General features: G+C 39.9%; 1 long non-coding RNA gene across 2 annotated transcripts in view; it reads left to right on the forward strand.

Moving 5' to 3' along the window:
• The first annotated feature begins 1,808 nt into the window (after positions 1 to 1,808).
• LOC134329647 (uncharacterized) overlaps positions 1,809 to 12,223 on the forward strand; it is a 42,265-nt gene continuing 31,850 nt past the window's right edge. For both annotated transcript variants that reach the window (XR_010014898.1, XR_010014899.1), the window contains exons 1-2: positions 1,809 to 1,975; positions 6,257 to 6,374. This is a non-coding gene — a long non-coding RNA (uncharacterized LOC134329647). The remainder of the gene's footprint in view (positions 1,976 to 6,256; positions 6,375 to 12,223) is intronic.

The following is a 12,223-nucleotide window of genomic DNA, read 5'->3' on the forward strand; positions in this document are numbered from 1 at the left end:
ATAAAACTTGGATATAACTTAGAGTAGTCAGTGTACAACTTGTATAGCAGTGTAGATTTACTGTCTTCTGAAAATAACTCAACACACAGCCATGAATGTCTAAATAGCTTGCAACATAAGTGAGTACACCCCACAGTGAACATGTCCAAATTGTGCCCAAATGTGTCGTTGTCCCTCCCTGGTGTCATGTGTCAAGGTCCCAGGTGTAAATGGGGAGCAGGGCTGTTAAATTTGGTGTTTTGGGTACAATTCTCTCATACTGGCCACTGGATATTTAACATGGCACCTCATGGCAAAGAACTCTCTGAGGATGTGAGAAATAGAATTGTTGCTCTCCACAAAGATGGCCTGGGCTATAAGAAGATTGCTAACACCCTGAAACTGAGCTACAGCATGGTGGCCAAGGTCATACAGCGGTTTTCCAGGACAGGTTCCACTCGGAACAGGCTTCGCCAGGGTCGACCAAAGAAGTTGAGTCCACGTGTTCGGCGTCATATCCAGAGGTTGGCTTTAAAAAATAGACACATGAGTGCTGCCAGCATTGCTGCAGAGGTTGAAGACGTGGGAGGTCAGCCTGTCAGTGCTCAGACCATACGCCGCACACTGCATCAACTCGGTCTGCATGGTCGTCATCCCAGAAGGAAGCTGACGCACAAGAAAGCCCGCAAACAGTTTGCTGAAGACAAGCAGTCCAAGAACATGGATTACTGGAATGCCCTGTGGTCTGACGATACCAAGATAAACTCATGGCAGTTTTCCAACAGGATAACGACCCCAAACACAACCTCCAAGATGACAACTGCCTTGCTGAGGAAGCTGAAGGTAAAGGTGATGGACTAAACCCAATTGAGCACCTGTGGCACATCCTCAAGTGGAAGGTGGAGGAGTTCAAGGTGTCTAACATCCACCAGCTCCGTGATGTCATCATGGAGGAGTGGAAGAGGATTCCAGTAGCAATCTGTGCAGCTCTGGTGAATTCCATGCCCAGGAGGGTTAAGGCAGTGCTGGATAATAATGGTGGTCACACAAAATATTGACACATTTGGGCACAATTTGGACATGTTCACTGTGGGGTGTACTCACTTATGTTGACAGCCATTTAGACATTAATGGCTGTGTGTTGAGTTATTTTCAGAAGACAGTAAATCTACACTGCTATACAAGTTGTACACTGACTACTCTAAGTTATATCCAAGTTTTATTTCTATAGTGTTGTCCCATATATATACACTGTATATATATATATATATATATATATATATATATATATATATATATATATATATATATATATATATATATATATATATATATGAGAATACAGTATATATAAAACCACAGTTCAGGTTATAGGTTTATTATTTATATATAATTAATTATATAATTATATAATATATAATTAATTAATTATAAATAATTTATATATAATTAAATTATATATAATAAATATATATATATATATATATTATAATTATATACATTACATCATTATATATAAAATTAATTATACATTTATATATATATATATATATATATATATTATATATATAATTAATTCTAACTCGTATATTTTATTCTTAAGGCAAAGGCTTCGAAATTCACATATTTGTCAAGTGTTTATTTTATAAAAATGACTCAACAATGCGAATCGACTCCGAGTGAGCTGGTTTAAAGAGCCGACTCATTTCATGAACGACACCTCACTTAAATAAGCAGTTCCGTCAACATGTTAAATGAAGCAGATTTATCGAAAGAACGTTTTAATTTGAACATACACATTAACTTTTAACATGTTTGAGATAAAACAGCATAGGAGCGTTATTAATATTCAGACGTGTACTACACAGAGTTTTTAACTAGCAACATTTATTTACGTCTAGAGGTTGTTTACTTTTTGGTTATGAGTGCAGAATTATGTAGAAAGCTGATTTTAAAAACAAGGGAATAAAGTAAAGCAGGTTGAAAAAGCTGAACGGTAAGACCAATGTCACATCTCCGAAGCCATTTTAGCCACAAGCCGCGTCTGTTCCCCCTAATAAGGTCCTGCTCGACCCTGCCCCTCAAAATGGCGAATCCACGCCTGCCATGCATTCATGTATTTCCTGTTAAAAGTTGTTGACATGTAACGTTACCTGTAAAACATTTAAAAAAACAACGTGAGAATTAAATATATACTACAAATATTAAGTTGTTTTAAAGATAAACAATGAGCTAACATACCATACATCTATTGTTTTCACAAGGAGTAATGAAGTGTGCAGTGGTGTTACATTATTAATTTTCAGAGTTGTTTAGTAACAAAATACAAGCTGTCAAACACCAGACTACAAAATTGGTTCAATTACAAAATTAATTAAATATTTCTGTTAAGTCCATGAAAGTGATATCAAGGCTTTTTAATTTTTGGTTAAAACTAGGGTTGCCAATTTTCAGAATTGGAAATAAGGAACACCCTGGGCTGGCAGGTTGGCGGAAGGCATAGGGTGGGGGGTGGGATGGCGGGTGTTTACCTGAGCGGGAGCGGGGGGGGGGGGGGGGGGGGGGTAGGTGGTTAGGGTTGCACCTTTAAAAAAATATAACAGGTTTTACACCGTCATTGGAACATTATCAAAATGTTTTATTTAGGCTGTTTAACTTATATTATTATCATTCTTTATAATAATAAATCAGAACCATATTTTAGGCAAATCATCATGTAACATTTTTTTCTCAATAGTGCAAACAACATTTTTACATAATCCATCTTCACACGGACATGCAGCCCCGGTTCTGGACTGCGTTGCTTAGGGGGGCAGGGAGAAAATCTGGGGGGTGCAATGCACACCCCAGCGCCCCCATAGCGCTGGCCTTGCTTGTGTTACTTTAGTTTCACCCTAAGCCGGATTCAAACCTGAGGCTGAAAGATATGCGCGATGTGCTCTGACCACTGCGCTACTCAAACAGTGGAGTAATAAACAGGTTGTTATGCTGATATGCCTGCGCAGACACGGCGTTACTAAGACTAAAAGTGAACACTACTTAAAATAATAACCAAACGCTTTCTAATTCCCACGGTAGCGACAGTTTCCTTCTGTTTCATACACATCGCCCTGTCTGTCTAATCTGCAGCATTTCTCTCCCATTAATAAAAATACGGAACATAGTGTGTCCTGTATCAGTTCAATAAGGAACGCGATGTTTAGTTTCCAAATAAGGTACGATTCCGTATTTTACGGGATGGTTGGCAACCCTAGTAAAAACACTATTGAAGTAGAGGTGTTCTTATTTACTTATTAGGATTTTAACATCATGGCTGCGTCCAAAATTGCATACAGTAGACCCTTGACTTAACCCTATTTTTCCCATAACAAATCATGTGCCAGACCCCCCAAGCCACCCCCTTATCTAACCTTTCTAATGTCTTAAATGGTCTTTTTTGTTATAAATACTACAATATTTTCCCTTAAAACTTAAATTATAGAATAGACATTCCTGTAATAAGCAATAATAATCAACAATACAATAGTACTGTACATAAAAAACACCACATCACATTTCAGTACAGTACGTGTGCCGTACCATACACCATAATACATTTCCCTCCCTTTTTTTTAATAAAATGTATCTACCAGAAACAGCAATAACTCTCATATTTCTCTATTATTTTCTTTCTTTATTTCAATAGTGTTGTATTTTGTAGGTGTAATTGCACGAAAGAAAGAATACTTTACTGAGCCGAATTCCTTCTTCTCTCTCACTCACTGTCTGATACACAGTGACATCTACTAGCAGGAGTAATTATACTGTACAACAACAAAGAATAATAGATTTTTTCATTTTTCAACACTAGGCTTTCTCTGCACCTTCTTTGGGGACATTTTAATATTGAATTTTACAAAATATAAAGAAAACACCGGAAAAACACTGTCCGAATGTTTGCTCACTGTATATATACAGTGTATCACAAAAGTGAGTACACCCCTCACATTTCTGCAAATATTTCATTATATCTTTTCATGGGACAACACTATAGACATGAAACTTGGATATAACTTAGAGTAGTCAGTGTACAACTTGTATAGCAGTGTAGATTTACTGTCTTCTGAAAATAACTCAACACACAGCCATTAATGTCTAAATAGCTGGCAACATAAGTGAGTACACCCCACAGTGAACATGTCCAAATTGTGCCCAAATGTGTCGTTGTCCCTCCCTGGTGTCATGTGTCAAGGTCCCAGGTGTAAATGGGGAGCAGGGCTGTTAAATTTGGTGTTTTGGGTACAATTCTCTCATACTGGCCACTGGATATTCAACATGGCACCTCATGGCAAAGAACTCTCTGAGGATGTGAGAAATAGAATTGTTGCTCTCCACAAAGATGGCCTGGGCTATAAGAAGATTGCTAACACCCTGAAACTGAGCTACAGCATGGTGGCCAAGGTCATACAGCGGTTTTCCAGGACAGGTTCCACTCGGAACAGGCTTCGCCAGGGTCGACCAAAGAAGTTGAGTCCACGTGTTCGGCGTCATATCCAGAGGTTGGCTTTAAAAAATAGACACATGAGTGCTGCCAGCATTGCTGCAGAGGTTGAAGACGTGGGAGGTCAGCCTGTCAGTGCTCAGACCATACGCCGCACACTGCATGAACTCGGTCTGCATGGTCGTCATCCCAGAAGGAAGCTGACGCACAAGAAAGCCCGCAAACAGTTTGCTGAAGACAAGCAGTCCAAGAACATGGATTACTGGAATGCCCTGTGGTCTGACGAGACCAAGATAAACTTGTTTGGCTCAGATGGTGTCCAGCATGTGTGGCGGCGCCCTGGTGAGAAGTACCAAGACAACTGTATCTTGCCTACAGTCAAGCATGGTGGTGGTAGCATCATGGTCTTGGGCTGCATGAGTGTTGCTGGCACTGGGGAGCTGCAGTTCATTGAGGGAAACATGAATTCCAACATGTACTGTGACATTCTGAAACAGAGCATGATCCCCTCCCTTCGAAAACTGGGCCTCATGGCAGTTTTCCAACAGGATAACGACCCCAAACACAACCTCCAAGATGACAACTGCCTTGCTGAGGAAGCTGAAGGTAAAGGTGATGGACTAAACCCAATTGAGCACCTGTGGCGCATCCTCAAGTGGAAGGTGGAGGAGTCCAAGGTGTCTAACATCCACCAGCTCCGTGATGTCATCATGGAGGAGTGGAAGAGGATTCCAGTAGCAACCTGTGCAGCTCTGGTGAATTCCATGCCCAGGAGGGTTAAGGCAGTGCTGGATAATAATGGTGGTCACACAAAATATTGACACTTTGGGCACAATTTGGACATGTTCACTGTGGGGTGTACTTACTTATGTTGCCAGCCATTTAGACATTAATGGCTGTGTGTTGAGTTATTTTCAGAAGACAGTAAATCTACACTGCTATACAAGTTGTACACTGACTACTCTAAGTTATATCCAAGTTTCATTTCTATAGTGTTGTCCCATGAAAAGATATAATAAAATATTTGCAGAAATGTGAGGGGTGTACTCACTTTTGTGATACACTGTATATATATATATATATAGATAGATAGAGAGAGAGAGAGAGAGAGAGAGAGAGAGAGACGGTTGGAGTGAACTTGTACGTGACGTCACGTGTTTCGTGAATTTCAGTTCATAACCCAAAATGTTCGTATGGTAAACCGTTCATAACTCAAGGGTCTACTGTACTTCCATACTGAACAGTACGCGAAAGCAGAGAGGCAGAGAGGAGGCGTGATGCAAATTGGGCAATTGGACGCGCTAAAGGGGGAGAAAAAGCATTAAAAAATTTTTAAAAAAAAAGTTATGATTAATTACAACCCTGATAAACGTTATGAGTTATTTAATTTATTTAATTTACAGAATTAATTTTGTCCAATTTTAAAATTGTTATAACTGTGGCGATGTGACATCATGCATCATGTGACGTTGGTAAGATGGCAGACGTAGTACGTACGAGGTTGCGTGCTTACTGCACACTTAAGTACTGAAAGAGCGTACTGCTTTAAGTATGCAAGCTGTCGGGCAAGCTGTAGCCTAGTGGTTAAGGTACTGGACTAGTAATCAGAAGGTCGCTGGTTCAAGCCCCACCACTGCCAGGTTGCTGCTGTTGGGCCCTTGAGCAAGGTCCTTAACCCTTAGTTGCTCAGACTGTATACGGTAGTTGCTCATTACACAAGATTCATCGGTTCACAAGTTTCATGGATAATTTTGTATCTCCAGTTGACCTCACTTTTATGTCTTTGGACTGTGTTAGGAAACCCACGCAAACACAGGGAGAACATGCAAACTCCACACAGAGAGGATCAAGGCCGCCCTTCTTGCTGTGAGGAGACAGTGCTACCCACTGAGCCACCATGCCCCCCGAAATAGAGGTGTTCAAAATCCCAGCAACACTCACACTCTTACCATGTTATTACAATGATGGTGTCATTGCAGTACTGATAATGGTTTACCCTCTGAATAATCTAATCAATAAGGGTCCCTTGGGGGTCCCATTTGAATTGATGAATAGTGTACAAGGGGTCACAAATTGTACAAAGCAATAGACTGCTTCTCTGACTGGACGAATGTGGTGCTTTTTGCAACAGGGGAATTGGCAATGATTAGATTGGGTGAAAATGAGGGGGAGGGGGAGGTCTGATTTACAAAAGCCTTACCTTGCAACACACACATGATATGGACAGAAGTATTTGACATCCCTCTGTGTGTTGTGTATTAAATAAGACATTTTTGGGTGGGTTAAAAGGGCATCTTTGTCCAATAAGACTGAATGGCCACAAATTTCCAGATACAAAATACTAAACCTTGCAGGGTGGCTTTTTCCTTACAGTACTCAGCAGAGTGTTGCCAAGTACACAGTTTTACTGCAGAATGTATTTATTTTGACTTTACCCTGATATAATCAAAATGCTTTGTGGGACTATTTCCACTTTGATTGGATATTGTAAAAAATGTGTACCAGTAATGATAGCAGAATTGGTCTTTAATCCAAAATAAAAAATGAACTTACCTTTTACAGCTTTAAAACGTGACTACGTCACTAAATTTCAGACCCATGAAGCTTTAATATTGGCTATCTATGTAATCCATTCAGCAAAAAATAGAAAATGTTTGTTTCTTTTTCTAATCTGCAGCTGAAAAAAAGTTAAACATACACTAAATTGCCAAAAGTATTCACTCACCCATCCAAATCATTGAATTCAGGTGTTCCAATCACTTCCATGGCCACAGGTGTATAAAACCAAGCACCTAGGCATGCAGACTGCTTCTACAAACATTTGTGACAGAATGGGTCGCTCTCAGGAGCTCAGTGAATTCCAGTGTGGTACCGTGATAGGATGCCACCTGTGCAACACGTCCAGTCGTGAAATTTCCTCACTACTAAATATTCCACAGTCGACTGTCAGTGATATTATAACAAAGTGGAAGTGATTGAGAACGACAGCAACTCGGCCACGAAGTGTTAGGCAACGTAAAATGACAGAGCGGGTCAGTGGATGCTGAGGCGCATAGTGCGCAGAGGTCGCCAACTTTCTGCAGAGTCGATTACTACAGACCTCCAAACTTCATGTGGCCTTCAGATTAGCTCAAGGACAGTGTGTAGAGAGCTTCATGGAATGGGTTTCCATGGCCGAGCAGCTGCATCCAAGCCTTACATCACCAAGTGCAATGCAAAGCGTCGGATGCAGTGATGTAAAGCACGCCACCACTGGACTCTAGAGCAGTGGAGACGTGTTCTCTGGAGTGACGAATCACGCTTCTCCGTCTGGCAATCCGATGGACGAGTCTGGGTTTGGCGGTTGCCAGGAGAACGGTACTTTCCGACTGCATTGTGCCAAGTGTAAAGTTTGGTGGAGGGGGGATTATGGTGTGGGGTCGTTTTTCAGGAGTTGGGCTCGGCTGAAAGGAACTCTTAATGCTTCAGCATACCAAGAGATTTTGGACAATTTCATGCTCCCAACTTTGTGGGAACAGTTTGGGGATGGACCCTTCCTGTTCCAACATGACTGCGCACCAGTGCACAAAGCAAGGTCCATAAAGACATGGATGAGCGAGTTTGGTGTGGAAGAACTTGACTGGCCTGCACAGAGTACTGACCTCAACCCGATAGAAAACATTTGGGATGAATTAGAGCGGAGACTGTGAGCCAGGCCTTCTCGTCCAACATCAGTGTCTGACCTCACAAATGCGCTTCTGGAAGAACGGTCAAAAATGGAAAGCCTTCCCAAAAGAGTTGAAGCTGTTATCATATTAAATCAAGTTCATATGCGTGTGAAGGCAGACGAGCGAATACTTTTGGCAATAAAAACTACATTATTTTTTTCCTTAACTATTCATTGTTAAGTATTTTAAAGGATGCAGGTTTTAATTCTTCCATCTTTATTTCAATTAAACTTGTATGAAAACACTCATATAAACAAAAATAAATAAAGTCATTTTGGGTTTAATTTGTCTTGGGTTTTCTGAATAGCACATTATCTGACCAATTAGATAGAAGTCAGATAAAATGTGTGATTCAGCATTCCAAAGAACAGACACTGAAATACAAACAGGCACAGAAACACGGACAAACAGGACACACACACCTTGACATCGATAATCAGCTATAATGACATCAACACTGGCTTGACATCTTCATGCTTTAAATCTTTTCATTTTGATTGCATCTATTTTTTGTCAGTACTTACAAAGTATAGGATATACTAGAAAATTCATTAAAAGAATTAAAGGTTAATATAAAGAAAAAGTCACAGAAAGTAAAATCAAGTAAACAATAATAATCTGATCTGAGAATTAGTCTGAATGCTGGGAACTAGTTAAATATAACTAGTTACACCGATCAGCCATAACATTAAAACCACCTCCTTGTTTCTACACACACTGCTACCATATAGAAGCACATTGTAGTTCTTCAATTACTGACTGTAGTCCATCTGTTTCTCTGCATACTTTTTTAACCTCCTTTTACTCTGTTCTTTAATGGTCAGGACCCCCCACAGGACCACCACAGAGCAGGTATCATTTAGGTGGTGGATCATTCTCAGCACTGCAGTGACACTGACATGGTGGTGGTGTGTTGGTGTGTGTTGTGCTGGTATGAGTGGATATGTTTTTAAACACCTCACTGTCACTGCTGGACAGAGAATAGTCCCCGTGGGCAGCGTCCTGTGACCACTGATGAAGGTCTACAAGATGACCAACTCAAACAGCAGCAATAGACAAGCGATTGTCTCTGACTTTACATCTACAAGGTGGACCATTTAGGTGGGAGTGGACAGTGAGTGGACACGGTATTTAAAAACTCCAGCAGCGCTGCTGTGTCTGATCCACTCATACCAGCACAACACACACTAACACACCACCACCATGTCAGTGTCACTGCAGTGCTGAGAATGATCCACCACCTAAATAATACCTGCTCTGTAGTGGTCCTGTATGTATGTAGAGAAACAGATGGACTACAGTCAGTAATTGTAAAACTACAAAGTGATTCTATATGGTAAGTGGAGCTGATAAAATGGACAGTGAGGTGGTTTTAATGTTGTGGCTGATCAGTGTATAATAAATCAGAATAAAATGCATTAAAATACACTTTATAATTAAATAACTTTAATGAAAAGAAAATGACTCAGGATGTGTTCAGGCCTGTACTGTGGCTGTTCCAATTTTCTTTTAATTTCAGCCACAACTTTCACTTCAGTCCAGTCTCAGGCACCCACTATACAACAATTGTCCATTTTGGTGAGAACAGTGGAAAAGTATAACGAGATTTCGACCTAAAACAGCGCTTTTCAGCATATACAAAAAAGCCTGCTCAATAATGGGAAAATTACATCATTTTATATATTACAAAGTGTTCAGCTTGGCAGACTACATAAATATCTATGGCACTACCTTGTTCTTTGTTGTTTTCTGCATTTTCAGTAATAAGTAATCATCTATAGCCGTGCCAATTACACTGACACGTGATTATTTAAAAATGCCGACACAGAAGCACAGACATACAGAGAAAATGTTCAGAATAGCCCTTGAAGTAAAGTGTCCACCGAATGCCCATCCCCTTTCCCATCGCCCACCATCCTTATACAGTGAACATCTGTAGTTATAGTTTGTATGAGAATCTGCTGTTTTGTTGATAACAATGCATGCTCATAATTACTTTACACTCCCAAGATAACAGACCGTGTAAGGACCCAAGACTTGATAAAAGAAATGCATCGGTCCTTTGGTCAGACATGCATCGTAGTCAGTCGTAGCACTTGCTGGCTAATCACCACTATTGATTATGAACTGGATTCTTTCAGCCAATAACTGTCTTGCTCAAAATCTTTATATGTACCTGATTCTGATTTGCTCATTAATAATCAAAGATTACCAGTACATACTGCTCTCAGAGCCAAGTTCCATAAAGTAGTCATTAGCTGGGTTGGGCAAACTATTTTGAGGTTGAGTATTGATGGTTGAATACTAAATACACTGTTCTAAATGTATTTAGCAACAATTCAATTGCAATACAGTGGTACCTTTTAACTCAACGTCTCCTAAACTCAAAATCTTTATAACTCAATGCCCTTCGTTGAGAAATCTGTACCCATAAACTCAACGTTTCCCTTAAACTCGACGTGAATTGTGGCTTTGTTCAGAGCTCGGCTTGAGCGGTGAGGTAAAACATCATCAAAGTGCGAATATGAGACGAATCTGCATTTGTGTGGAATGACCATCAGATCTCTGCAAAGCTCCACATGTATCTGTGTTTAGCTGGATTTTCCTCACTGTTTCACTTTTAAACTTGTGTTATAGCTCGGGGTTCTGAGAAATTGTAAAAATCAGCATTTTTATATTATATTTATATTATATTATATTATTTTGTGTTATTTTCAGTGTATAAGTGTCAAAAATAACCCCATTATTTGACATAAGCCTAAAATGTATGCAAGTCCACGGGACCATGGAACGCATTAACAGGTTTCCCATACATCCTAATGGGAAAAAATATCTTGAAACTCAACGCCTTTTAAACTACGCCAGTCCCAGAACCAATTGACGTTGAGTTTTAAGGTACCACTGTATGTGAAAACAGAACCAGCATCAGAATACATTTTGAAAAGGCACCCCAAAACATACATCGCACTATTCCTCAGTGCTAGGTGCACCTAGAAGAAATTTAAACCAGTCAATCCACCTTCTGTATGTGTTGGGATGTGGGGGAAAGCATGGAAACAACATGTGAAACTTTTCAAGACAGGGAGTTGAAGTGATGATTGAATCCCAAGGTCCCAAGCACCCATGTTTAGGTGTAATCTGTTTAAATGTGTTCAGAGCTGTTCAATTGATTTCCATACACTTTCCTCCCCTCCATCAACAAACCCTGATAGTGACATTGTCCCATAATTCACTCAACTGATCTGTCACTAGCTAATGTTCAGCTTGATGCTAACACATGAGCCTCATGGTAAAGATGAGTAAAAAGGGTAATATTAAATCCATAATCCTAGAGAATAATGGTGAATAATCCTAGTCTATACGTACACTTACATGAATACAAAATTCCTTAACATGGAAAATACAAGAGAATTTTAACTATTCAAACTAGGGGAAAAGTGTGTTGACCTTCATAGGTCAGGGAATAGCTATAAAAGTGGCTACTCACCTAAATAAAATATGCATAAATCTACAGTTGGGGCAATAATGAATAGCTGGAACTGTGGAAAGCGTGCCTACACAAGAACCCAAGTTTGTTTTGCACCCATGATAGTGTGGAGAATGGTAAAAAAGGCAAAGGGTTTAGTGTTGGAAAGTTAGAAAAAAACTCTTCAGAACATTACCATCAGATGCCACATCCACACCAACAATCATTTGGAAGGTTTCCCAGTAAAAAGCCACAAACATAAGCATGGGAGTTTGCATAATGCTACTGAGACTTTAAAACCATGTTATATGGTGAGATAAAATAAATTCAGCTATTTGGCAACCAACACTCAGAGTGTGTTTGGTGTGTGATGTCCTCTGTTAAGTATGATGGAAAATCTGTGGTGTTTCCTGATGTTTCTCCAAACCCTAAATTACCAGGATATTTTAAATCAAAATCTGTCTGCTCCTGCCAAGTAACTAAAAATCTGTCGTCATTGGATCTTCCAGCAGGACAATGATCCAAAGTGTAGTCAATTTGTCTTCTGCTGCTGGGGGATCCCTGACTGCAGTCGAGGTGGGTATATTGCTG

Source organism: Trichomycterus rosablanca, chromosome 2 (genome assembly GCF_030014385.1).
Source record: "Trichomycterus rosablanca isolate fTriRos1 chromosome 2, fTriRos1.hap1, whole genome shotgun sequence".
NCBI lineage: Eukaryota > Metazoa > Chordata > Actinopteri > Siluriformes > Trichomycteridae > Trichomycterus > Trichomycterus rosablanca.